Here is a 23,167-nt window from a genome sequence, read left to right on the forward strand (position 1 = left end):
GTGAAACTGCAAAGTCAGCATAGAGGTCAAAACCAAATACAACCCAAAAAATGAAAGCACCTTAGCTCAACTAAGCTATAGTTATAGACTTAGATTCACCATAACAACTACCAACACCACCTGGTCCCAAACCTAATTATGCAATTTCCCACCTACCACCACTTCTTAAACTACACAAACTAAGTTCCTACACCAATGTAATTAAAATCTAATATACACAAGGCACCACATGTATAATTATACAACCTTTTACATTGAATTAAATCGATAAATAGATGAGTAATTTTTTTTACAATAAATTAAAAATATATATATAACTTTTTTCTCACCGACAACTCAAGCTAATTATTTGGAGAAATTAGTGAAGACCCACATGCAAGATAACCGATCATGCATGAAAATACTAAAATCTAAACAAAAGGTTAAAACTTTTGAATCAACTAGTTAACTTGATAAGTACAAAAACAAAGAGGAAGTATATTAGAGGAGTTACCTTCAACAATTCATAAAGAAGAGTGATGATCAGAGGAAATTTGAATGGAAAGTGAAGAAAACACAAGCAACCAAATGTAACTGTAATTAGTTAAGGGTACAAAGTTAGTAAGCTTCCCACATTCTGGATCATCATCAATACTTTGTGTGTGAAGAGAAACCTTCTAGACCTCTCCATCATGCCAAACAACAACATCTATGACAGGCCCTTCATCATCATAGCTCTATGATAAATCCATATTTTACGATATATTTTGGATTGATTTGAGTAGATTTCATCACATAAACCCACATTTATTCATCTAAATAGCATGCTTTGGAGATTTCTTCCTAAATTATACTTGAAAGTGAAAACATGCTCTTTTCTGCTTAATTTAGTCAATTTTCATTCACTTTAAACCCATTTGGTGCCTTGATGTATTTGTTAAGTAATTTCAGGTTTTCAAGGGAAGTATGGGTTGAAGGAGTGAGGAAAAGAGCATGCAAAAGGGAAGAAACCATGCAGAAATAGAGTTTGGACATTCCAGCATCCGTGCGTGCGCACAAGAGATGCATGCGTGATGAGCAGATAATTTATATGCATGTTGACATTGTTTTTAGGTAGTTTTTAGTAGGATCTAGCTACTTTTAGGGATGTTTTTATTAGTTTTATGAAAAATTCACATTTCTAGACTTTACTATGAGTTTGTGTATTTTTCTGTGATTTCAGGAATTTTCTGGCTGAAATTGAGGAACCTGAGCAAAAATCTGATAGGAGGCTGAAAAAGGACTACAGATGCTGTTGGATTCTGACCTCCCTGCACTCGAAATAGATTTTCTGGAGCTACAGAACTCCAAATGGCGTGGTCTCAATTGAGTTGGAAAGTCGACATCCAGGGTTTTCCATCAATATATAATAGTTCATACTTTATTCGAGTGTAGACTATGCAAACTGGTGTTCAACGCCAGTTCCATGCTGCATTCTGGAGTAAAACGCCAGAAACACGTCACAAACCAGAGTTAAACGCCAAAAACATGTTACAACTTGGCGTTTAATCCCAAGAGAAGCCTCTGCACGTGTAAAGCTCAAGCTCAGCCCAAGCACACACCAAGTGGGCCCCGGAAGCTGATTTCTGCACTTAGACTTATTTCTGTAAACCCTAGTAACTAGTCTAGTATAAATAGAACTTTTTACTATTGTATTAGGATCTTTTGGGCATATCCAAAGATCTTGGGACGTTTAGTTCTTAGACCTTGGGGGCTGGCCTCACGGCCATGCCTGGACCTCTATCACTTATGTATTTTCAACGCTGGAGTTTCTACACACCATAGATTAAGGGTGTGGAGCTCTGCTGTTCCTCGAGTATTAATGCAATTACTACTATTTTCTATTCAATTCACGACACATGGTTGCCTCGCCTGACAACCGAGTCTCCCATTCCGTGAGATTAGAGTCTTCGTGGTATAAGCTAGAATCCATTGGCAGCATTCTTGAGATCCGGAAAGTCTAAACCTTGTTTGTGGTATTCCGAGTAGGATCTGGGATGGGATGACTGTGACGAGCTTCAAACTCACGAGTGTTGGGCATAGTGACAGATGCAAAAGCATCAATGGATCCTATTCCCACATGATCGAAAACCGACAGATGATTAGTTGTGCTGTGACAGCGTATTTGGACCATTTTCACTGAAAGGATGGGAAGTAGCCATTGACAACGGTGACGCCCTAGCTTGCCATAGAAAGGTGTAAGAATGATTGGATGAAAGCAGTAGGAAAATAGAGATTCAGAAGGAACACAGTATCTTCATGCGCTTATCTGAAATCCCCACCAATGAATTACATAAGTATCTCTATCTTTATTTTATGCTTTATTTATCCTTATATTCGAAAACCCTTATAACCATTAGAATCCGCCTGACTGAGATTTACAAGATGACCATAGCTTGCTTCATACCAACAATCTCCGTGGGATCGACCCTTACTCACGTATGGTTTATTACTTGGACGACCCAGTGCACTTACTGGTTAGTTGTGCGAAGTTATGAAGAAGAGTGATATTACAATTGTGCGTACCAAGTTGTTGAAGCCATTGAGATAACAATTTCGTGCACCAAGTTTTTGGCGCTGTTGCCGGGGATTATTTGAGTTTGGACAACTGACGGTTCATCTTGTTGCTCATATTAGGTAATTTTCTTTTTGTTTTAACCGTTATTTTATTTTCAAAAAGTTTTCAAAAATCTTTCAAATTTTTTTTATTTTTTTTATTTATTTTCGTTTTTCCAAAAAGAAATTTTCAAAAAACCCAACAAAAATTAATAAAATCATGAAAACCAAAAATATTTTGTGTTTCTTGTTTGAGTCTAGTGTCAATTTTTAAGTTTGGTGTCAATTGCATGTTTTTAAAATTTATGCATTTTTTCGAAAAATTCATGCATGGTGTTCTTCATGATCTTCAAGTTGTTCTTGGTAAGTCTTCTTGTTTGATCTTCATATTTTCTTGTTTTGTGTCTTTTATTGTTTTTCATATGCATTTTTGCATTCATAGTGTCTAAGCATGAAAAAATTTCTAAGTTTGGTGTCTTGCATGTTTTTCCTCTCTTGAAAATTTTTCAAAAAAATAAATCTTGATGTTCATCATGATCTTCAAAGTGTTCTTGGTGTTCATCTTGACATTCATAGTGTTCTTGCATGCATTAGTTGTTTTGATTCATAATTTTTATGTCTTGAGTCATTTAGTTATTTTTCTCTCTCTTCATTAAAAATTCAAAAAAATAAAAAATATCTTTTCTTTATTTTACTCTTAAATTTCGAAATCTTTGGGTTGACTTAGTCAAAAAATTTTTAAAATAAGTTGTTTCTTGTTAATCAAGTCAAGATTTCAATTTTAAAAATCCTATCTTTTCAAAATCTTTTTCAAAAATAAATTCTTTTTCATTTTTCTTATTATTTTTCGAAAATTTTAAAAATTGATTTTCAAAATCTTTTTCTTAATTTTATTTCATAATTTTTGAAAACTTTACTAACAATTAATGTGATTGATTCAAAAATTTGAAGTTTGTTACTTTCTTGTTAAGAAAGGTTCAATCTTTAAATTCGAGAATCATATCTTTTAGTTTCTTGTTAGTCAAGTAATCAATTTTAATTTTAAAAATCAAATCTTTTTAATTTCCTTTTCAAATATTTTTCAAAAAAAATTTCAATCATATCTTTTCAATCATATTTTTTTCGAAATCAATTTCAAAAATCTTTTCTAACTCCTTATCTTTTCAAAATTGATTTTCAAATCTTTTTCAACTAACTAATTGACTTTTTGTTTGTTTTACTATTTCTTATCTTTTTCAAAACCACCTAACTACTTTCCTCTCTCTAATTTTCGAAAATTCCTCACCCTTTTTCAAAATTCTTTTTAATTAACTAATTGTTTTAAACTTTAATTTTAATTCTATTTCTTCTCTTAATTTTCGAATTCTAACTTAAAATTAAACTAAAAACAAAATTATTTTCCTTTTCCTTTTAATTATTTTTGAAAACTCCCCTCTGTCATCTCTTTCTATTTATTTATTCATTTACTAACACTTCTCTTCATCTTAAAATTCGAACCCTCTCTTCTTCTCTGTGTTCGAATTTTTCTCTTTCTTTCCTCATTCTTATTCTTCTTCTCTTCTACTCACATAAGAATCTCTATACTGTGACATAGAGGATTCCTCTTCCTTTTCTGTCTTTTTCTTTTTCATGTGAGCAGGAGCAAGGACAAGAACATTCTTGTTGAAGCAGATCCTGAACCTGAAAGGACTCTAAAGAAGAAACTAAGAGAAGCTAAAATACAACAATCCAGAGAAAATCGTACAGAAATTTTCGAAAAAGAAGAGGAGATGGTAGCCAAAAATAATGACAACAACAATAATGCAAGGAGGATGCTTGGTGATTATACTACACCTACTTCCAATTTTTATGGAAGAAGCATCTCAATCCCTGCCATTGGAGCAAACAATTTTGAGCTGAAGCCTCAACTAGTTGCTCTAATGCAACAGAACTGCAAGTTTCATGGACTTCCATCAGAAGATCCCTATCAGTTTTTAACTGAGTTATTGCAGATATGTGACACTGTTAAGACTAATGGAGTAGATCCTGAGGTCTACAGGCTCATGCTTTTCCCTTTTGCTGTAAGAGACAGAGCTAGAACATGGTTGGACTCACAACCTAAAGATAGCCTGGACTCTTGGAATAAGCTGGTCACAGCCTTCTTGGTCAAGTTCTTTCCTCCTCAAAACCTGAGCAAGCTAAGAGTGGAAGTTCAGACCTTCAGGCAAAAAGATGGTGAATCCCTCTATGAAGCTTGGGAAAGATACAAGTAGTTGACCAAAAAGTATCCTTCTGACATGCTTTCAGAGTGGACCATTTTGGATATATTCTATGATGGTCTATCTGAGTTTTCCAAGATGTCACTGGACCATTCTGCAGGTGGATCTATTCACCTAATGAAAACACCTGCAGAAGCTCAAGAACTCATTGACATGGTTACAAATAACCAATTCATGTATACCTCTGAGAGGAATCCTGTGAGTAATGGGACGCCTCAGAAGAAGGGAGTTCTTGAAATTGATGCTTTGAATGCCATATTGGCTCAGAACAAAATGTTGACCCAGCAAGTCAACATAATTTCTTAGAGTCTGAATAGATTGCAAAATGCATCCAACAGTACTAAAGAGGCATCTTCTGAAGAAGAAGCTTATGATCTTGAGAACCCTGCAATGGCAGAGGTGAATTACATGGGTGAAGCCTATGGAAACTCCTATAATCCCTCATGGAGAAATCATCCAAATTTCTCATGGAAGGATCAGCAAAAGCCCCAATAAGGCTTTAATAATGGTGGAAGAAACAGGTTTAGCAATAGCAAGCCTTTTCCATCATCTTCTCAGCAACAGACAGAGAATTCTTAGCAGAGCCCCTCTAGCTTAGCAAACATAGTCTCCGATCTATCTAAGGCCACTTTAAGTTTCATGAATGAAACAAGGTCCTCCATTAGAAACTTGGAGGCACAAGTGGGTCAGCTGAGTAAGAAAATTACTGAAACTGCTCCTAGTACTCTCCCAAGCAATATAGAAGAGAATCCAAAAAGAGAGTGCAAGGCCATTGATATAATCAAAATTTCCGAATCCAAAGAGGAAGGGAAGGACGTGAATCCCAATGAGGAAGACCTCATGGGACGTCCTCCAGACAGAAAGGAGTTCCCTATTGAGGACCTAAAGGAATTGGAGGCTCATATAGAGACCATAGAGATTCCATTAAACTTCCTTCTGCCATTGATAAACCCCATTTTTAGGATTCATCTTGTATTGAATTTAAAGCATTTTATCAACCTTTTGTCACATTCAGCCTATGAATTAGCATGGTTTTGTAATCTCTCCCGTATTTGTGCTTAAGTGTAAAAACATGCCTTTTAAGCCTTATTTTGATGAATTCTAATTCCTCTTTAATTCCATAAGATGCCTTGATGTGTCTGCTAGTAATTTCAGGATTGAAATAGGCTAGGCATGGATCAAAGGAGCAAGGAAGGAAGCATACAAGTGGAGAGAAGCATAAAAAGCCAAAGAAGTGAAATCAGCCAAGCACGCGCACGCGCACAAGGTGCTCGCGCGCACAAGGCGCTCGCGTGCACATTGCGGAATCGGCTAAGGACGCGCACGCGTACTGTGCGCGCACGCGTCGCAGTCCACACGTGATCTCATTAAAGCAACACGTGCCTGGTGATTTTGGAGGGTCTCTGCAACCAACTTTGGCGCCAAACTGCATATAAGAGCCAAGGATTGAAGGGGAAGGCATGTGATGTTTCATACACACTCATGAGGATTAGGATTAGTTAGTTTTAGAGAGAGAAGCTCTCACTTCTCTCTAGAATTAGGATTAGGTTTAGGTTAATCTCTCTTCTTAGATCTAGGTTTAATTCATGTTTTGATTCACTTCTCCTTTATCAATTCTTACTCTGCTCCTCTTCCTCTTTCTAGTTATCTGCTTTGATAATTGTAATTCTTCATTTTGTTTTGGATAAATCGTTGTTCCTTTATTTCTCTTTCAATAATGCAATTTGAGGTGATTCATGATAATTGTGATTTCCTTGATTGTTGTTGTTAATTTTTTGTATTCAATTGTCGTTAGAATTCATTCTTGTTGTGATTTAGTATACTTTCCTTTTGTGCCTTCCAAGTGTTTGATTAAATGCTTGGGAGAATGTTAGAATAGAATTTTATGTTCTTGGCTTGAGAAGGTAACTTAGGATTTCTTGAATTACTAATGTCCAAGTGATTGATAGTTGATAGCCATTAACTCTAGCCTTTACTGAAGCTAGGATTTATGGACTAGGATTGATATAACTCACTTGACTTTCCTTTGCCAATTGATTTAAGGATGACTAAGTGGGATTAATCCTTGCAATTACCTTACTTGTGGCTAGTGATAATGATAAAGACCCTTGACAACCAAACCTTGCCAAGACCGTTTTTTTAATAAAGTTTTCGTACCATTTACTATTCATATCTCTCATCTAAAACCCCAAAATAAACAAGTCCATAACCAATAACAAGAACACTACCCTGCAAGTCCTTTGAGAGACGACTCGAGGTTTAAATACTTCGGTTTATAGATTTTAGGGGTATTGTACTTGTGACAAACAAATTTTTGTATGAAAAGATTATTGTTGGTTTAGAGACTATACTTTACAACGAGATTTCATTAGTGAAATTCTAAACCGTCAAAAATCCAATCATCAAAATGGCGCCGTTGCCGGGGATTTGCAATGGTGTTATGTTATTGGTTATTATACATATGTGAATAGTGTAAATAGGCTTGTCTTTTGCTTGTTTTCTAGTTTTTGTTAGTTTTATTTTGTTTTCCCATAATGAATTCTCACTTTGGCTATGAGTTTGGTTTTAATTGTGTTATAGGAAATGCGAACTTCAATGATGACACTCATTATGGATGGAACCAACAAAGATGGGAGGAGCCTCAAGGAATTGATCACTCCTATTGGCAACAACCTCCGGATACTTATAGGTATAATTCCCATTCTAATGCATGTCAATTCAATGGCTATGGAGAATTTCTTCGTGACAATCAACCACCACCATATGCCTATAAATCTTATCCTCAACATGAACCTCAACCATACTCACAAGCCTTCCCACATCAAGCACCTTCCTATGATCCATCTCCACCATATCACCAATCATCCATACCATACTCTTATGACCATTATGAGCAAGAACCTTTAGAACCACCACCAACCTATCAAGATTACCACCAAGAACCACCTCAATGCACACCACCACAATTTTACCAAGAGGAACCACCTTCTTACCATGAATCCTCGCTCCAAAACAATGAACCTTCATACTCACCCCAAGCCCCAATAGATGATTCTCTCACTTTGTTACTTCAAGGACAAGAAGCCATGAAGTGGGACACATTTGAGTTTGTGACCAATTTGACCAAGGTGGTGCACGCTTTAGCCCACTAATGTTTGAATACTCAAATTCTCCCCGTAGCCTCATGTGAAAAACCTAAGGAAGAGCAAAGCATGAAGAAGATATCAGAGAATACGGTGAAAAAGGAAGAATCGATAGTTGTAATAGAACAATTGGAGAGGCTCACTGTTCATACCCTGGGTCGAGATGACCGAGTCAGAATGTTCAGTAACAAAGCGACCGACCTCTTTAGGTCAAGTGGACCGACTTCTTTACGAAGAAGTCGGCCAAAGCGACAGAAAAAGCCCAAAGAAGGGCCCAACTCAAGGAATATGACCCAGATCCAAAGGCAGCCCAAGCCGATAGAGACAAGCGCGGTTCCATGGAAGATAAGCTGACCTCAATAAGAGATAAGATAAGATAAGATAACTAACTTATCTTATCCACAGAAGGTCACATCTCACTACTATAAATACACTGGAGCACCCAGGTATAACTCATACTCTGATTCTACTCAATACCTGCTTAATACCCTTGCTAACTTAAGCATCGGAGTCCCTTGCAGGTACCCCCCACCTTTCGGTGACGAAGGATCAGCAGCACTCTCAGTTCCACAAGTCGGACACACCAGCTCCGGCTGCTATACGCCTGCCGGACACTTCGGCTCCGACCAACCCAGAAGATCTCGACCGAGATCGACCTACAAGTTTCAGGTAACCCACGGAACATTGGCGCCGTTGCCGGGGACCTGGAAGTCATCCCATCAAACATGGCGGATGACCATGACAACGACCACGATTCAGGTTTGGAAGATAGAACGCCGCATAAAAACGCGGATACTATACTCAAAGACACTCTGGAACCCAACGGAGACAAAAATTCATCAAATCCAGGAATAATAGAGGCACTTCAAGATCGATTAAAGCAACTTGAGAAAGAAGCCCAATATCAACGCGAAAAAGAAAAAGATCTACATCGGGAGATAAGGCGGCGCCGAGAACTAGAAGATAAACTTATGAAACTCGAAGCCGATCTCAAAACTAAAGCTACTCGATCCACCCCAGAGGATAGCTCGCACAAAGACCAAGATCCATTCACCAGGGAAATTATGAAAACCAAAATTCCAAAAGATTTCAAGCTTCTAAATATGACTCTGTATGACAGCACCTCGGACCCCAACCACCATCTCAGCAACTTCAGAAGTAGAATGTAACTCACTGACGCTTCAGATGCAGTTCGCTGCAAAGCCTTTCCAACAACTCTTACCAAGACAGCCATTAGGTGGTTCGACAACCTACCTCCAAAATCCATCTCAAGTTTCGACGACCTGGCCAAAAAGTTCCTGGCCAGATTTTCCATACAAAAGGACAAAGCCAAACATGCACCCATCCTACTAGGAATCAAGCAAGGAGATCGGGAGAGTCTTCGTAACTACATGGAAAGATTCAATAATACATGCATGGACATACAAAGTCTACCAACAGAAGCTGCCATCATGGGCCTCATAAACGGCCTACGAGAAGGACCATTTAGCCAATCTATATCAAAGAAATCCCCAGCATCCCTAGACAAAGTACATGAACGGGCGCAGAAGTACATCAACATGGAGGAGAATTCTCGACTTGGGGAAGCCTCGAGGTTTGGTTCTGCCTACCGAGATAAAGATAAAGAATCCAAGAAAAAAGAAGATCGCTCCGGAGAGAAAATAAAAAAATATCATAACTACACCCCTCTTAGGGTATCCTTGGTAGATATTTACAAAGAAGTCTGCCATACAGAAAAAATACCCCCAGCTCGGCCACTTAAAGGCAAAAGGGGAGGAGGAAATCGGAACGAATACTGTGAGTATCATCGAGTCCGAGGACATTCCACCAATGAATGCTTTGACTTGAAAAACGTCATAGAGAAATTAGTTAGGGAAGGAAAACTAGATCGGTTCCTGGCCAATCAGGACAAAAAACCAAGAAAAAGAAGAAGGGATGAAGATGTCGGACGATCTGAACGATCACCCCGCACACCGGAAAGACATATCCACGTGATACACGGCGGATTTGCTGGAGGAGGAATCTCCAAGTCATCCCGCAAGCGACACCTCAAAGAAGTATACCATGTCGAAGGCAAGAAAGAAATGCCAGACATCCCAGCAATCACGTTTACCAAAGAAGATGCATCCGGAATCATCTCAGGACACGACGACCCCATGGTCATCACAATCATATTGGCAAACACCAACCTCCACTGTACATTAATTGACCAAGGAAGCTCCGCCGACATTCTATTCAAAACCGCCTTCGACAAGCTCGGCTTAGAAGAAAAAGAGCTAAGAGCATACCCAAACAGCCTGTTCGGACTTGGGGATACCCCAGTACAGCCACTAGGATACGTATCATTACACACAACCTTTGGAAAGGGGAACCAATCCAGAACACTTAAGATAGACTATATCGTGGTCGACGTAAGCTCAGCCTACAATGCCTTAATAGTTCAGACAACGTTAAATCAACTCGGAGCAATAGTTTCAACTCCACATCTATGTATGAAATTCCTAACTACAGAAGGGATAGCTACAATAAAAGCAGATCAAAAGATGGCACGTCGCTGTTATAACGAAAGTCTAAATCTCCAAGGTGAAAGAGGAGAGTTCCACGCAATCGAACTCGACAGAGATCAGAGACGAGAAGAACTCTGCCCAGGACCCGAAGGAGAAATAGAAAGAGTCCAGATCGGAGATACCTCGGAGAAAACAACTAATATCGGCACGATCCTGAAAGGAGGCGCAAAAGAATCACTAATACGGTTTCTACGAGATAATGTTGATCTCTTCGCATGGAAAGCTGCCGACATGCCAGGCATAGATCCTGAACTAATGAGCCACAAGCTGGCAGTCTACCCGGGATCCCGGCCGGTACAACAAGGACGAAGAAAACTCGGGCCAGAACGGTCTCAGGCTGTAGAAAAATAAGTACAAGCACTACTAGAGGCAGGGTTCATAAGAGAAGTTAAATACCCACTATGGCTAGCAAACGTCGTCTTGGTGAAAAAGTCAAATGGGAAGTGGCGAATGTGCACTGACTACACCGACCTCAACAAAGCCTGCCCAAAAGACCCTTATCCACTCCCAAGCATCGACGCTCTAGTAGATACCTCATTAGGATATAAGTATCTCTCGTTCATGGACGCATACTCAGGCTACAACCAGATTCTAATGTATCCACCGGATCAAGAAAAAACCTCGTTTCTCACACCAAAAGCAAATTATTGCTATATCGTAATGCCTTTTGGCCTTAAGAACACGGGAGCCACCTATCAAAGGCTTATGAATAAAGTCTTTTCAGACCACATCGGAAGAATCATGGAGAAACATTACTAACCGACTTGGTTCAAGTATTCAACACTATACAGAAGCACGACATGCGACTTAACCCGGCTAAATGCACCTTCGCAGCGGAAGCAGGTAAATTTTTGGGCTTTATGCTCACACAAAGAGGAATCGAGGCAAATCCAGATAAATGGCAGGCGATCCTCAACATGAAAAGCCCGACCTGCGTCAAAGAGGTACAGCAACTCAATGGGAGATTGGCGGCCTTGTCTAGATTCCTAGCAGGGTCAGCAATAAGATCCTTCCCCTTCTACACTACCTTGAGGAAGGGAAAGAACTTCGAGTGGACAACGGAATGTGAACAAGCCTTTCGAGACTTTAAAGAATTTTTGGGGCAACCACCTATCCTATCTCGACCACAAGAGGGAGAACCACTCATACTATACCTCACAGTAGGAAGTCGGGCAATAGCTTCGGCACTAATTAGAGAAGACGAAGGAGAACAACAACCCGTCTACTTCATCAGTAAAGCACTACAGGGGTCAGAGCTGAACTACCAGAAAATAGAGAAGTTTGCCTATGCTCTGATACTCACATCCCGACGACTTCGCCCATACTTCCAAGTGCATACCATTAAAGTTCGGACCAACCAACCCATAAAAGAGATATTGCAGAAAACAGATCTAGCAGGAAGAATCCTACAGTGGGCAATTGAGTTGTCCGAGTTTGACCTCCAATACGAGGCACGGACAACCATTAAATCACAACACCTAGCCGACTTTATTGCAGAATTCACAGACACCCCGGAAATCCCGATAGAATGGAGCATATACGTGGACGGCTCCTCGAATAAAATCGGAAGCGGTGCAGGTGTGATAATTGAAAGCAACCAAGGAACCCAACTTGAGCTTTTCCTTAAATTTGGATTCCCGGCCTCAAACAACCAGGCAGAATACGAAGCGTTATTAGCTGGTTTGAAGCTGGCTAGGGAGGTTGGAGCTCAAAAACTCAACATCTACAGTGACTCACAAGTCATTACCTCACAAATAACAGGAAGCTACCAAGCCAAAGATCCTACCATGAAAAAATATTTGGATAAAACCAAAGAACAGCTCGGACAACTCGGGGAATATAGGATCTGCCACATACCCCGCGAACAAAATGCCCGAGCTGACGTACTCTCAAAGCTAGCCAGCACCAAACCAGGGGGCAATAATAGAAGCCTCATCCAGGAAATACTGCAGAACCCATCAATATCGGAAGAAGAAAAAATTCTAGCCATAACAGGTCAGGATCAAGGATGGATGACCCCCATAATTAACTACCTCAAAACAGAAGCACTCCCTACAAATGAAAAGGAGGCAAAGAGGTTAAAAAGGGAGGCACAATATTACACTATCATAAACAACACACTATACAAAAGAGGGATCTCAACACCTTTGTTAAAATGCGTACCGACTTTCAATACAAAGGAAGTCTTGGAGGAAGTGCACAACGGCATTTGTGGTAATCACCTCGGAGCGCAAGCTCTCACCAAAAAGGTACTCCGGGCGGGATTCTATTGGCCAACTCTACGAAAGGAAGCTACAGAATTTGTAAGGATATGCCCACCATGTCAGAAGCATGCCAACTTTCACATCGCCCCACCAGAAAAGCTCATTAGCGTGACCTCACCCTGGCCATTTGCAAAATGGGGACTCGACCTTCTCGGACCCTTCCCACAGGGATCGGGACAAGTAAAATTCCTCATAGTAGGAGTAAACTATTTCACAAAATGGATCGAGGCAGAACCCCTAGCCAACGCCACTACCCAAAGAAGCCGGAAATTCCTATATAGGAACGTTATTACGAGGTTCGGGGTACCATACTCCATCACCACAGACAACGGTACCCAATTTACAGATGCAGGCTTCAGAAAACTAGTGGCCGACTTGAATATAAAACACCAGTTCACCTCCGTCGAACATCCCCAAGCCAATGGACAAGCCGAAGCGGCCAACAAAGTCATATTGGCCGGACTGAAACAGAGACTGCAAGAAGTAAAGGGGGCTTGGGCCGAGGAACTTCCACAAGTTCTATGGGCGTATCGAACAACCCGCCATTCTAATACAAATGAATCACCATTCTGACTAGCATACGGAGTGGAGGCAATGATTCCAATAGAGGTCGAGGAAGGATCTCCCCGAGTAGTCCACTATAATGAACAAACCAATTCTCAGCTCCAAAGAGAAGAGCTCGACCTACTTCCAGAAATCCAAGAAAGAGCTCGGATCAGAGAAGAAGCACTAAAGCGGCGAATGGCTTCCAGGTATAATCAAAAGGTAGTGCCAAGGGATTTCACGGAGAATGATCTCATCTTAATCCGAAATGATATTGAAACAACTCGACCCAGAGAAGGAAAGCTGACAGCTAACTGGAAAGGACCCTACCGAGTCGCAGAAGTACTTGGGAAGGGCTACTACAGACTGTTTGAACTCGAGGGACGAGAACTCCCCAGATCATGGCACGCTTGTAACCTAAGAAGGTACTATAGCTAGGAAAGGTAAAAGATCTCAAGACGCACTCTTTTTCCTGAAAAGTTTTTTTAATGAGGCGTCAAGATTGAGACTTAAGGGTATGAAAAACTCCCGCCTGTATATATTTGCACTTTCTTTAAATAAAATACATTTCAGATATTCTACAAGTTCTCAAGACGCATTAATCTGAAGCATTCATCGTCCGATTATAAAGCAATGAATCGAACAGAAAGTGAAAAATAGATTCACTGTACGATCTTGATAGGAATAATTGACCGACAAAGGTGAAAACGCGATTCACCTAAAGGTCGATTAAACCAGGACAGAAACCACCAGCTACAAATCGGCAAAAGATGAACACAGAATAATGCAAGAAGTTATCGAAAGTGATCCCAAAAAGAACCTGACGAGGTCTTATGGATTGCTATATAATAACTTAAAAAGATTGGCTGACACTAAAAAGTCGGACCAAGTCAACCCAAGTTATCAGCAAATCCCTGGAAAGAGGTCTGGCCAACCCTATTAAAGAGGAATTGCTATAACTTAGAAGAGATCGACCTAACGAAGTCGGTCTCCTACAAAACAAGTTGTAAAAGTAATCCATGAAAGAGACCTAACAAAGGTCCAAGAAAGAGGATTACAAAAACGACTTAGAAGAGATCGACCTAACGAAGTCGGTCTCCTACAAAACAAGTTGTAAAAGTAATCCCTGAAAGAGACCTAACAAAGGTCCAAGAAAGAGGATTACAAAAACAACTTAGAAGAGATCGACCTAACGAAGTCGGTCTCCTACAAAACAAGTTGTGAAAGTAATTCCTGAAAGAGACCTAACAATGGTCCAAGAAAGAGGATTACAAAAATGACTTAGAAGAGATCGACCTAACGAAGTCGGTCTCCTACAAAACAAGTTGTAAAAGTAATCCCTGAAAGAGACCTAATAAAGGTCCAAGAAAGAGGATTACAAAAATAACTTAGAAGAGATCGACCTAACGAAGTCGGTCTCCTACAAAGATAAGTTATAAAGTAATCCCTTAAAGAGACCTGACAAAGGTCCGGGAAAGAGGATTACAAAAATAACTCAGAAGGGGACCAACATAAAGAAATCGGTTATGAGGCGCTAAAAATACAAACAAAAGCAAGGAAACCGAGAAACAAGTCGGACCCCCCACAGTCACGGCCTCAAAAGGATCCAAGCTGCAAACAATAAATACGAAAGCAATCTAAAGAGGCCAAGCAGCAAGATCTCAACAGATACCATAATAAAAGCATAGTACGATAAAGTTTCAAGAGGCCACCAAAATCAACCTCAGAAAGCTACCTTTGTTTTTCAAAATAAAAGTTGCCAGGCAGACAACTAAAAGCGTCAGCAGTTAAGAAGAACAATAAACAAGTTCAAAAGCCCACAAATCGGGCTATTTACACAAATATTCAGAAAGAAGATCAGCTAAGATCGGGAGCCTTCCCGGCAGCATCAGTACGGGGAGAAGGAGGGCGAGTCTGAAGGGACACAGCATCTACAGTTCCATCATTCCGGTTCAAAATCTGGCAATCCGGATTAGACGTAACGGGAGGAACCGAGGAGGTCGACACCTTAAGAGAAGGCACTGGGGGAGGATCAGCCTCATCATCATCCTGGTCATCAGGGACAATCTTACCATCCCTCACAACATTGTCCAGGCTGATAAGAGTCAAGTCGGCATCAGGAGCAACAATTCGGAACTGCTCCATCAGGTTCTCAGAGGCGGCAGTTACGCTGCCCACAAGGTGACCCTGAAGCTCACCATAATTAATCCGAGCAGTTTCCAAATCAGCCCGGAGATGCATCAATTCCCTATAAGCTGAGACATAGCTATCCTTATGTTTCAATGCCATGTCCTCAGCCAACTTCAAAGAAGCAGCCAAGGCAATATAACTGACCTTCTTACCCTCAAGCTCCTTCTCCACCTTTGCCAACTTCACCTCCAACTCCTCCTTCAGACCCTTGATACGATCAAATTCTAACTTGGCCTCCTCCATGAAGGATTTTGTGGCATGAATCGGAATCCTCTGAACTGTTCGGAAAATAGTCGCACCTATATGAGCCATCTTCACACGACTTTTGGTGATAAAATCCAAATGCTGAAGAAGAGACACATCGTCCATGGAAAGCCCACCATAGGGGGCAATTTGCTGGTCAACAAACTCAATAGCATCAAAGTCCGGGGCATCCAGGTTAAAAGGCTCGGATGTTTTTTGCTTTTTCAAAGGAGGGACACCAGAAGCAACGGCAGAATTCTGTGGAGGATCGACCTGATGAAACCGAGGAGTAGGAATTACTTTCCTCGGCCCGAGAGAACTCGGCACAGGAGGCTTCACTGGGACCTGAGAAGATCCCTCGCTGGTCACTTTGGCTGAGATGTTCAGAGTAGCAGTTGCCTTCTTTGCCCTTTTAAAAGCCTTCATGGAGTCGTTGTTCTTAGACATCTCTGCAAATACAGAATTAGCCACAACAAAGAGTTATGGTCACAACAAAGGGAAGAAAAATTAAGAAATAAGTATAAGAGACAAGTCAGACAAGTACCCAAAACAGTCCGAACCAAGGACAGGTTATTCAAAAACCTTTTTGTATTAAGATAGGGTGGTTTCCCCTACAGATCCTCAAGAACAACAACAAACGCACGCTCGACATCATCAAGCATCTCCCAGGTATAACGGGACACTCTCACATCCCTCTGCCACTCCAAAGGAAAAGAAGGGTAATCATTTTCATCAAGGAAAAAGGGGCGGGCCCCCTCAACAGCTCGAACTTTAAAGAAGTAATTCTTGAAGTCCTTAAAGGACTCATCATACATCGCAAAAACTTTATGGCCCTGTGCAGACCTGAAAGAAACCCAAGAAGCTTTCTTTTTTGAAGAACTGCCAGGCTTGGCGGAAACAAACAAGTAAAGGAAAAGAGTCTGAGAAGGTGTTACATCTAACTCTCTACAAAGAAGCTGAAAAATTTTAATAAAACCCAAGGAATTTGGATGAAGCTGGGATGGGACAATGTTACAAGACCACAACAGGTTGGTCTCAAAAGCAGTAAAGGGAAAGGTAACGTTTAATTGACTGAAAAAGTATTCATAGGCGTAGAAGAAGAGACGTTCCCCCTCGACGGAAGTCGGAAAACAAACTCTCTCATCGGCCTCAGGAGCAACAAGCTCATAATCCCCCTCACGGGCGCTGTTACCACAAATCCTATGGCGCTTCCTCAGCTCTGTGCAAAATTCGGCATCCACAACAGAAACACACAACAAGACAAGGGAGTCCAGCCAATTGGACATGCCCTCAGGAACTCTGGAAGACATCTCTACAATGTTATTGCGAGAAGACATGAGGCCAACTAATCCTACAAGTAAGAAAAGAAGATGGGGTTACTAAAAACATCTCGGACAAGGGAGAAAACAACTCAATACGATATAGGCGAAACAAACAGAAAAGGAAAAACCCCAAGACTCAAACCAAAAGCCTTGGGGCATCCTTTGGAGGCAATAATCAAGCAAGGTTTCTAGGAAAATCTACAGCTCCCACCCCAGCATTTCTCAAACAAGAAAAAGACTTCAAACAAGCAAGCATTTTCAGAAGCATAAGTCATCACAGTTTACCAAGCAAAAAGCATTCCCAAATGTCAAAAACGCACCAAATAGAAATCGTTAAAGGTACGAACTTTCTCAAAAACAGAAACAAAAAGCAATCAAGCAAAGCGAGGAACAGATGTAGATTCTCTATCAGAAGCAACAACAAAACCCTAGAAAGCCTCGACGGAAATGCCAAAAGAGCGCACAAAAGAAAGCCAAGGAAAACACATTTACAGCGACAAACAAACGCAAGATCACGAAAAGGTTCAAACTTTCAAACATGCAAAATCAAAGCTTCACCAAAAAACTAAAAGTGAAGCCGTGAAAGAAGCAAGAAAGTTAGTACCAACCTGAAAAAAAGCAGTAGGCTTCAAGGAAGTTGAAGAGGGAAGGCGAAATCTGGAATTGCTCTCTCAAAGTAAAAGAGAAGACACGAGCAAAAGCAACGTCGCTGGGCTGAAACACGGAACTGCAAAACCCCAGGCAGAGGCTTCAGAAAAATCAAACAACGCCGCAACACAAAGAAAAGTTGAAAGCGAGAGAATGAAGGAAGAAATGCGAAGAAGTTACGAAAAGGGCGAAGGAGAGAAACCGTTTCTGGGTTTTTAAAATCAAAATAAAAGAGCCAAAGGGAAACGGGGCAATTAATGTTAAAATTAATGTAGGCATTAAACCCTCGCACGTTTCCAAAGCGCCGATATAAAAGCGCGTGCTTTTAGAGGAAAAACGTTCTACATTCAAAAGCTTCTACAAAGGAATCGACAAAATGCTTGAGTTCGGCTTCACTAAAGAAGGACCGAAGTCAAAGAACACGGCCTCCAAAAGAAGACCGAGCTCAAGCAGGGGCACTGTTCATACCCTGGGTCGAGATGACCGAGTCAGAATGTTCAGTAACAAAGCGACCGACCTCTTTAGGTCAAGCGGACCGACTTCTTTACGAAGAAGTCGGCCAAAGCGACAGGAAAAGCCGAAAGAAGGGCCCAACTCAAGGAATACGACCCAGATCCAAAGGCAGCCCAAGCGGATAGAGACAAGGGTGGTTCCATGGAAGATAATCTGACCTCAACAAGAGATAAGATAAGATAAGTGATGAGCGGATAATTTATATGCTTTTTGGCATTGTTTTTAGTATGTTTTTAGTATGTTTTAGTTAGTTTTTATTATATTTTTATTAGTTTTTAGTTAAAATTCACTTTTCTGGACTTTACTATGAGTTTGTGTGTTTTTCTGTGATTTCAGGTATTTTCTGGCTGAAATTAAGGGACCTGAGCAAAAATCTGATTCAGAGGCTGAAAAGGACTGCAGATGCTGTTGGATTCTGACCTCCCTGCACTCGAAGTGGATTTTCTGGAGCTACAGAAACCCAATTGGTGCGCTCTCAATTGCGTTGGAAATTAGACATCCCGGGCTTTCCAGCAATGTATAATAGTTTATACTTTTCTCGAGATTTGATGGCCTAAACAGGCGATCCAAGTCAGCTCAAGAATTCTGGCGTTAAACGCCGGAACTGGCACAAGAATGGGAGTTAAACGCCCAAACTAGTACAAAAGCTGGCGTTTAACTCCAAGAAAAGTCTCTAGATATGAAAGCTTCAATGTTCAGCCCAAGCACACACCAAGTGGGCCCGGAAGTGGATTTTTATGTCATTTACTCATCTTTGTAAACCCTAAGCTACTAGTTCTCTACAAATAGGACCTTTTGCTATTGTATTAGGGGATCTTTTGATCATGTTTTTATGACTGAACCCTCTTTGGGAGGTTGGCCATTCGGCCATGCCTAGACCTTGTTCTTATGTATTTTCAATGGTGGAGTTTCTACACACCATAGATTAAGGTGTGGAGCTCTGCTGTACCTCGAGTATTAATGCAATTACTATTGTTCTTCTATTCAATTCAGCTTATTCTTGTTCTAAGATATTCATTCGCACCCAAGAACATGATGAATGTGATGATTATATGACCCTCATCATCATTCTCACTTATGAACGCGTGCCTGACAACCACTTCCGTTCTACATGCAAACAAGGCTTGAATGTTTATCTCTTGGATTCCTTAATCAGAATCTTCGTGGTATAAGCTAGAATTGATGGCGGCATTCTTGAGAATCCGGAAAGTCTAAACCTTGTCTATGGTATTCCGAGTAGGATTCAAGGATTGAATGACTGTGACGAGCTTCAAACTCGCGATTGTGGGGCGTTAGTGACAGACGCAAAAGAATCACTGAATTCTATTCTGACATGATCGAAAACCGACAGATGAATAGCCGTGCTGTGACAGAGCGCGTTGAACATTTTCACTGAGAGGACGGGACTGTAGCCACTGACAATGGTGATGCCCAACATACAGCTTGCCATGGAAAGGAGTAAGAAGGATTGGATGAAGACAGTAGGAAAGCAGAGAGACGAAAGGGACAAAGCATCTCCATACGCTTATCTGAAGTTCTCACCAATGAATTACATAAGTATCTCTATCCTTATTTTATGTTTTATTTATCTTTTAATCATTAATCCTCCATAACCATTTGAATCTGCCTGACTGAGATTTACAAGATGACCATAGCTTGCTTCATACCAATAATCTCCGTGGGATCGACCCTTACTCGCGTAAGGTTTATTACTTGGATGACCCAGTGCACTTGCTGGTTAGTTGTGCGAAGTTGTGATAAAGAGTTGAGATTGCAATTGAGCGTACCATGTTGATGGCGCCATTGATGATCACAATTCCGCGCACCAAGTTTTTGGCACCGTTGCCGGGGATTGTTCGAGTTTGGACAACTGACGGTTCATCTTGTTGCTTAGATTAGGTATTTTTCTTCAGAATTTTTAAGAATGAATTCTAGAGTTTCAAGGTGATGTTTTTATCATCACCAAAGCTGATTGATTCTCATCAATTTAGCTCTTGAATGTAATGTCCTGCTGAAGCTTGGCTAGCCATGTCTAATTTCTTTAGACTAAAGCTTTAGACTAACATTGCATGATTCCTGGAATTCTTATTAAAAATTTTGAATCTCGTTATCATCTTTTCCATATAATTTTCGAAAAAGCACAAAAAAAAATTTATAAAATCTTAAAACCAAAAAGATTTTTATGTTTCTTGTTTGAGTCTAGTGTCTAATTTTAAGTTTGGTGTCAATTGCATGTCTTTATTCTTCTAATTTTCAAAAATTACATGCATTATGTTCTTCATTGATCTTCAAGTTGTTCTTGATGATTTCCTTGCTCTGATCTTTAAATTCTCTTGTCTTGAGTGTTTTGTTGTTTCTCATATGCATTCTCAATTTGTTAGTGTCAGTAGTATACAAACTTCTAAGTTTGGTGTCTTGCATGCATTGTTTATTTGATCTTAGTGGCATTTTGATTATTCCTCATCATTAAAAATTCAAATTTTTTTTAATTTGTGTCTTTTCAAGTCAATAATATAGAGAATTGAAGATTCAGAACATACAGCAGAGGAATTACACAGAAAAAGCTACGCGTTCAAAACGCCTAGTGAAGAAGGAAAACTGGCATTTAAACGCCAGCCAGGGTACCTGGCTGGGCGTTTAACGCCCAAAAGGGTAGCATTTTGGGCGTTAAACGCCAGAATGTATACCATTCTGGGCGTTTAACGCCAGGATGGCACAAGAGGGAAGATTTTGTTTTTAATTCAAATTTTTTTGAAGTTTTCATAATTTTTCAAAATTAAATCTTTTTCAAATCATATCTTTTCAATCATATATTTTCAAAATCAATTTCTTTCCACTTTTCAAAAATACTTGCTAACAATTAATGATTTGATTCAACATTTCAAGTATGTTGCCTTTTCTGTTGAGAAAGGTTTAATGTCTGAATCATATCTTTTAAATTTCTTGTTAGCCAAGTCATTAATTTTAAAAAATCAAATCTTTTTAAATTGTTTTTCCATCATATCTTTTCAATCATATCTTTTCAATCACATCTTTTTCAAAATTAATTTTCAATCATATCTTTTTTATTTCTACTTTCAAAAAAAATCTTTTTCAAAAATCACTTTATTTCTTTTCCAACTTTAGTTTTCGAAAATCATCAATCAAATTTTCAAAATTTCTTTTAATTATTTTAAAATCTTTTACTTTAATTTCAAAAATTCTTCCCCTCTTCTCACATCCTTCTATTTAAGGACTAACACTCCTCCATTATCAATAATTTGAATTCTATCTTTCTAGATAAGTTCGAATTCTTCTTCTACCCTCTCCTTCTATTCTTCTTTTCCTCTAACACCTCAAGGAGTCTCTCTATTGTGACATAGAGAACTCTATATTTTCTTGTTCTCTTCTCTTTTATATGAGCAGGAGCAAAGACAAAAGCATTCTTGTTGAGGCTGACCCTGAACCTGAAAGGACCTTGAAGCGAAAGTTAAGAGAAGCTAAAGCACAACTCTCTGTAGAGGACCTAACAGAAATCTTCAAACAAGAAGAAGACATGGCACTCGAACAAAACAATAATGCCAACAATGCAAGGAAGGTGCTTGGTGACTTTACTGCACCTACTTCCGACTTCTATGGGAGAAGCATCTCTATCCCTGCCATTGGAGCAAACAACTTTGAGCTTAAGCCTCAATTAGTTTCTCTAATGCAACAGAATTGCAAGTTCCATGGACTTCCATTGGAAGATCCTCATCAGTTTTTAGCTGAATTCTTGCAAATCTGTGAAACTGTCAAGACTAATGGGGTTGACCCTGAGGTCTACAGACTTATGCTATTCCCTTTTGCTGTAAGAGACAGAGCTAGGATATGGTTGGACTCACAACCTAAAGAAAGCCTGAACTCTTGGGAAAAGCTAGTCAATGCCTTCTTGGCAAAGTTTTTTCCACCTCAAAAATTGAGTAAGCTTAGAGTGGAAGTCCAAACCTTCAGACAGAAGGAAGGTGAATCCCTCTATGAAGCTTGGGAAAGATACAAAAAATTGATCAGAAAGTGTCCTTCTGACATACTTTCTGAATGGAGCATTATAGGTATCTTCTATGATGGTCTGTCTAAACTGTCCAAGATGTCATTGGACAGCTCTGCTGGAGGATCTCTTCATCTGAAGAAGACGCCTGCAGAAGCTCAAGAACTTATTGAAATGGTTGCAAATAACCAATTCATGTACACTTCTGAAAGGAATCCTGTGAACAATGGGACGAATCAGAAGAAAGGAGTTCTTGAGATTGATATTCTGAATGCCATATTGGCTCAGAACAAAATATTGACTCAGCAAGTCAATATGATTTCTCAAAGCCTGTCTGGAATGCAAGCTGCACCAGGCAGTACTAAAGACGCTTCATCTGAAGAAGAAGCTTATGATCTTGAGAACCCTTCAATGGAAGAGGTGAATTACATGGGAGAACCCTATGAAAACACCTATAATCCTTCAGGAAGAAATCATCCAAATCTCTCATGGAAGGATCAACAGAGAACTCAACAAGGTTTCAACAACAATAATAGTGGAAAAAACAGGTTTAGCAATGACAAGCCTTTTCCATCATCTTCTCAGCAACAGACAGAGAATTCTAAGCAGAGCCACTCTAACTTAGCAACCATGGTCTCTGATCTAATCAAAACCACTCAAAGTTTCATGACTGAAACAAGGTCCTCCATTAGAAACTTGGAGGCACAAGTGGGTCAGCTGAGTAAGAAAGTTACTGAACTCCCTTCTAGTACTCTTCCAAGTAATACAGAAGAGAATCCAAAAGAAGAGTGCAAGGCCATCAACATGGCCAAATTTGGAGAGGAGGAAGAGGCAGTGATCGCCACTGAGGAAGACCTCAATGGACGTCCACTGGCCTCCAATGAGTTCCCTAATGAGGA

General features: G+C 40.0%; 2 non-coding genes across 2 annotated transcripts; both read right to left on the reverse strand.

The window, feature by feature from the left end:
- Window positions 1-4,748: 4,748 nt before the first annotated feature.
- Window positions 4,749-4,856, reverse strand: LOC130964529 (small nucleolar RNA R71). The gene has a single exon (XR_009080619.1). It is a non-coding gene; the product is annotated as a small nucleolar RNA R71 (small nucleolar RNA).
- Window positions 4,857-22,205: 17,349 nt separating this feature from the next.
- On the reverse strand, window positions 22,206-22,309 carry LOC130964001 (small nucleolar RNA R71). The gene has a single exon (XR_009080116.1). It is a non-coding gene; the product is annotated as a small nucleolar RNA R71 (small nucleolar RNA).
- Between the last annotated feature and the right edge of the window lie 858 nt (window positions 22,310-23,167).

The sequence above is a fragment of the Arachis stenosperma genome, chromosome 2 (assembly GCF_014773155.1).
Source record: "Arachis stenosperma cultivar V10309 chromosome 2, arast.V10309.gnm1.PFL2, whole genome shotgun sequence".
NCBI classification, from domain to species: Eukaryota; Viridiplantae; Streptophyta; class Magnoliopsida; order Fabales; family Fabaceae; genus Arachis; species Arachis stenosperma.